Source organism: Heptranchias perlo, chromosome 14, assembly GCF_035084215.1.
Source record: "Heptranchias perlo isolate sHepPer1 chromosome 14, sHepPer1.hap1, whole genome shotgun sequence".
In the NCBI taxonomy this organism is placed as follows: domain Eukaryota; kingdom Metazoa; phylum Chordata; class Chondrichthyes; order Hexanchiformes; family Hexanchidae; genus Heptranchias; species Heptranchias perlo.
Window position 1 is genome coordinate 17,674,440 of NC_090338.1, and position 6,000 is coordinate 17,680,439.

The window sequence follows — 6,000 nt, forward strand, 5'->3', positions numbered from 1 at the left end:
AAATTTCACTATTTATTTATCTGTAATCCAGGCAATAGATTTGTCTTGACAAATCAACAAAATACACTTCAGTCCCAACATAGTTGTATGAATGCTTTGAACCATTGTTACTCCCCACATCTACTCTTCAAATATAGAGGGAGTCACCTTGGGCAGAACTGAGTCACCTCCTAGTAATGGGTTTCAAAGCGGTACTCATTTATTCCTGGCAGCGGTCACCCACTGCCCTCCTGTCATTAAGAGAGAAGCCCAAGGAAAAAAAAAGGGAAAAATTCCTGTAAAAGTATCCCACTTTAAAAAAAATACACCTAGAACTGAGTCATTATTCAGGGTTTAATAACAGTACAGTATTTGGGATTGACATCAGTCCAGAGCTTAAGCACTTTCGAGCATAAACAGCCAAATCATTATACGGAGCTTAGTGATACAGTGTACTAGAACTGACCCATAGTACATTGCTTTTCAATACACAAGGAGCCAGTGATTTGATTAATATGTTCAGTGTTTCCATTTTAATAAAATGATATACCCAATGGAGAAAACATTGCGAACTATATACAGCTGTCTCTGATGCATGTGACTGCATTTATTACAACCAATAATAAACAATGAATGTAAACGTTTAAAGTGAATCCATCCAGGAGGTAAAACTAAGTTGAGAGAAAATTCTAATAATTTTACAGCAACATTTTGAACGGTGACTTGCATTTATATAACACTTGAACATAGAGGAATGTGCTATAGGACTTCACAAGGGCATAATCAAAAACGAGCCAAGAAAGGAGATATTAGGAGCGATGACCAAAACTTGGTGGGTTTTAAGAAGGACCTTCAAAGGGGGAACGAAAGGTCAAGAGCTGGAGGAGGGAATTCCAGAGAATGGGACCCAGACAGCTCAAGGCTCAGCCACTAATGGTGGGGTCAACAATAACAACAAGAACTTACATTTATATAGCGTCTTTAACGTAGTAAAACATCCAAAAGCGCTTCACAGGAGCGAAATCAGACAAAAATTGATACCGAGCCAAAGAAAGAAGACATTAGGAGAGGTGACCAAAAGCTTGGTCAAAGAGGTAGGTTTTAAGGAGCATCTTAAAGGAGGAGAGAGAGATAGAGAGGCTGAGAGGTTTAAGGAGGGAATTCCAGAGCTTAGGGCCAAGGCAGCTGAAGGCACTGCCGCCAATGGCTAATTACTAACACTAATTACATTTCAATGTTAAAGTACAACTCAATGCAGCCGACATTCTTTTTGTAACTCTTCAGATGAATTGTTGCACTGTATTGGCCAACTGTCCAAAAGGACGGGAGAGATTGATATGGAATATCAAATGTTGCTGGTGGGAAATTCAAATATCCCTGAAATACAAGAGAGCAGTGTGAGCAAAATTCCTTTTTAAAATCCAGACAGTGAGCTAATGCAGACAAGTGCTAATTTTAACATTTCAAATATTAGAAGGCTGACAATAAGTAACTATTTATGTTAATATTATGTAATGGAAAAGAAATGAGCGTCTCTCTAAACCACATAACTAGGATTTTAGTCAATATTACATTATTATGTCTTTTGTTAAAGGGGAGGCAGAAGTTTTTACATAAAGTACATTAAAAGGGTTTCTATAAAGAATTTATTGCAGGGCATTACATAGAGCAGGCTGTATATATACATTGATCTGAAAGTTAATTCTCCTCAGATCGATTTTCATTACTGACTCAGACTAGATGGGATCATGTCTATAAATGAATCCACCTTCTTTGAATCCTGCAGCATATTCATACTGGGTGGATTGTAGAGTGAGTTGGTGTAGTTATAGCTTACATGTGTTGAGATCAGCATCGCAATATGTGCAGAGATTGAGTGTGGCTGCTTATACAACCACTTCCACTAAATATACTTGTAATTCTGTACAATGTACACATACACCGTGTGCATATGTACACGATTGAAGCTGGCTGTGAATGCAATATTGATACATAGAAGTTTATTTTTGTTTTTCTCTTCTTAATCATTATGGGAGAGTCAGGTGCCATAATGGTGGGGGGAAGCAGTAAGGATAAGTTAGAGGAATGCTTTGGCTTTTATTCTGCAATCTACTGTCAGTTTAAAGAGGTACATTTGAACTTGCACCAACGTGAGACCAAACTGTGTTACTCTTTTTTATTTATCTTACAGCATGGACCCTGGGGCAACATTCTTTGGGAACTGGACCGACCGATCCTTTGTCCACTTCACTGTCAGGTCGGGCCAGGGTGCGCACCAAGAATTGAGAGGAGCGTATTGCCAAAGTCAAGCAGAAACTGGGACTGTGGGATCAACGATCCCTCTCGATCATGGGCAAGAAGCTGGTCATCAGGTGCGAGGTGCTCTCGGTGTTGCTGTACGTGGCGCAGGTCTGGCCCATACCTCGCTCCTGCGCCGCGACAGTCACCCGAGCCATCTTCCACTTTATCTGGAGATCAAAAATGGACCGTGTCCGCAGGGTCACGATGCACAAATCTCCAGAGAAAGAGGGAGAAACATGCCCAACATTGCCTTCATCCTGATGGCCACTTTTGCATGCGGCTACATCAAGCTGTGCATAGACCCTCGGTACACAAACACAAAGTGTCACTACGTGCTGAGGTTCTACCTGTCCCCGGTGTTGTGAAGGATGGGCCTGGCCACGCTGCCACAGAACGCTCCATCCAGTTGGACCGTTCCGCCCCACCTGTCCTTCATAGAAAGGTTTGTGCAGATAAACACCTTTGACCACAAGGCGATCAGCAAGTGGGAGGAGCGTATTGCCAAAGTCAAGCAGAAACTGGGACTGTGGGATCGACGATCCCTCTCGATCGTGGGTAATGTCCTCGCACGTAACGTCCTCGAGACCCTGAGAGAAAAGGAGATGGTGGATCCTGTCGGATGGTTCCCCGAGCAGATGGTCAAAGTCATTTGGCAGAACGCCTCATCGCCAGAGCTCTCAAACAAGCACCAAGACGTAGCTTGGCTCGTGGTCAGAAGGGCCCTTCCTGTCAGATCCTTCATGCACTCCCGGAGTCTCAGTGCCACTGTGCGCTGTCCCCGAGGAGGCTGCGGTGGGGATGAGACCGTCGCCCACCTCCTTCTAGAATGTGCCTTTGCAAAGAAGATCTGGAGAGAGATGTAGTGGTATCTGACCAGGTTCGTCCCGAGCAGCTCCGTAACACAGGACTCTGTGCTATACGGACTATTCCCAGGGATGCACACCAAGACAGACATCAACTGCTGCCAGGAGACCATCAACTCGGTGAAAGACTCCCTTTGGTCTGCCCGAAACTTGCTGGTCTTCCAGTGCAAGGAGCCGTCCTCGACCGAGTGTTGCAGACTGGCACATTCCAAGGTCCAGGACTATGTGCTGAGGGACGCACTGAAGCTGGGGGCAGCAGCCGCAAAGGCTCTGTGGGCAAAGGCTACTGTTTAGAGCCCTCCCGCCATTGTATACCGAGGGGCAGCAATCAGGGAAAAACCGCCTTGGGCAGAATGTAAAATACAAATGAATGTAATGAAATGTAATGTACCTATAACGAATCTGTAATCAATAAGCTATATTGATTGTAATGCAATGAGGCACCCTAGAGTGTCATGAACTGTAATTATGTACGATGTGTAACTGTATTGTTGGAATCATATTTGAACTGTACTTTATGTATCTTGCAAATTGTATAATCTGTATCATCTATATTTGAAATGTGATATGACAACTGTATTATATGTATTGTTACAAATTTTATGAATAAAGTATTTTTTTTTGAAAAAAAACATTCTTAAATGAGTACAGCCAGCCAGATCATACATCCTGCACATGCTCAGTGCTCCAGCTTCCTCCAAAATGTACGAGGTGAATCCTGTGGTGTTACTATTGAAGCATTCCCAGTTTTTGAGTAAGCTGGAGTGCCATTTGGTATAAATGATAGTATTGATGCCAACATAATAATATGCAATGGATCCTGGCAGCTCTGGATGCTAGACTGGAGCCAACACAATGCAAATCCACTGAAAGACCGCCCACTTTGGCGAGGTTTAATTCCTCGAAGCACTGTTAACACTGCATTGTGCCATCGGGACTACACTTGTTTTCGTAGTGTCACATTTAGTGTAACGAATACAGCACTAGAAATAAGCATGGTCTGGAGTAATGTCATGTACAATATAAAGTTACAACAGTGACAGCGAATTATATCTCAAACTCATACAACATGGAGTACAGAGTGAGGGTATTTAAAGTGTCTTTTACTCTATGGTGTAAGTGACAGCAGGACTCAAGTGATGGGAGAAAACCATTGTAATAAAAACATTGCGTTACACACATGCCATCTACTGGAACTGATTAGAATTGCACACAGATCATATCAGAACAATCAGCTCGAGGTCAACTCATTCACACTAAAACCCTACATACAGAATAAAATTGTAATCATCTATAGATCATAGAATCATAGAAATTTATGGCACAGAAGGAGGCCATTCGGCCCATCATGTCTGTGCCGGCCAAAAAGGAGCTATCCAGCCTAGTCTCACTTTCCAGCATTTGGTCCGTAGCCTTGTAGGTTACGGCACTTCAAGTGCACATTCAAGTGCTTTTTAAATGAGTTGAGGGTTTCTGCCTCCACTACCCTCTCAGGTAGTGAGTTCCAGACCCCCACCACCCTCTGGGTGAAACATTTCCCCTCAGGCCCCCTCTAATCCTTCTATCAATTACTTTAAATCTACACCCCCTGGTCATTGACCTCTCTGCTAAGGGAAATAAGTCCTTCCTATCCACTCTATCTAGGCCCCTCATAATTTTATATACCTCAATTAAATCTCCCCTCAGCCTCCTCTGTTCCAAAGAAAGCAACCACAGCCTATCCAATCTTTCCTCAAAGCTAAAATTCTCCAGTCCTGGCAACATCCTCGTAAATCTCCTCTGTACCCTCTCTAGTGCAATCACATCTTTCCTGTAATGTGGTGACCAGAACTATACGCAGTATGTAGTATGATGCTGCTGGTGAGTTATCCTCATTATAGTCTACAACATTGTGGTAGATTTCTTTATTTTGCTTTAAGGTCTGCCCCAGTTGGCTGTGTGTGAATGAGGTACTACAGTAACTATAATCCCAGTATGTGGTAGTGGAAAATTCAGTGGATTATTCATTATCCGTGTTTGTTATTACTGAACACTGTAACGTCACTGGGACTCATTTTATTAGAAAGATTACTGTTGGCATTAGGTTCAACAGTTGCATCATCTAAAGATTAATAATGAGTAATTTTGGGAGTGCAGATCAGAGCATATTTCTTAACCATAAGCTGCCAAGTTGCTGTTGAGGAGAGATGGCTTCTGCGCACAGTAGCAATGAGAGCTGCATTATGCTAGATGAGATTGTTATTGCTGTTATAGCTATTTAAGGGGAAAGCACATCATATTTCAAGGGTCATGTATTTCATATGTGTTGCAGCAGAGGCAGTGTGAGGCTTGCTTTAATGATGGGGAACTGCTGCATAGTTGTAGTTTTCATATCTTCACGTTCTTCTCTTGGAGAATAGTGTGAAGTAGTGGAAGGATTTGCTGATTAACAGTCTGACAGGCCGAGACTTGAATGCATCTTCCATGGCAGTAGCCATCTTTATACCAGCCGAAAGGATGGTTTATCCCATTCGTTTGGAGGATTTTATGGACTCCCACAACTCATACAAAATCTAGGCGATGATACGTTAAACCGAGGCCCCATCTGCCCTCTCAGGTGGACGCAAAAGATCCCATGACACTATTTCGAAGGAGAACAGGAGAGTTCTCCTGGGGCCATGGTCAATATTTATCCCTCAAACAACATCACTAAATAAACAGATTATCTGGTCATTACCTCATTGCTGTTTGTGGGACCTTGCTGTGTGCAATTTGGTTGCCGCGTTTCCTACATTACAACAGTGACTACGCTTCAAAAGTACTTCATTGGTTATAAAGTGCTTTGGGTCTTCCTGAGCATTAATATAGCATGAAAGCC

The 6,000-nt window shown here is 42.7% G+C and overlaps 1 long non-coding RNA gene across 1 annotated transcript in view; it reads left to right on the plus strand.

Moving 5' to 3' along the window:
- Positions 1–3,712, plus strand: part of LOC137332333 (uncharacterized) — a 35,905-nt gene extending 32,193 nt beyond the window's left edge. The window contains exon 4 of the long non-coding RNA XR_010965634.1: positions 2,171–3,712. This is a non-coding gene — a long non-coding RNA (uncharacterized lncRNA). The remainder of the gene's footprint in view (positions 1–2,170) is intronic.
- The last annotated feature ends 2,288 nt before the right edge of the window (positions 3,713–6,000 follow it).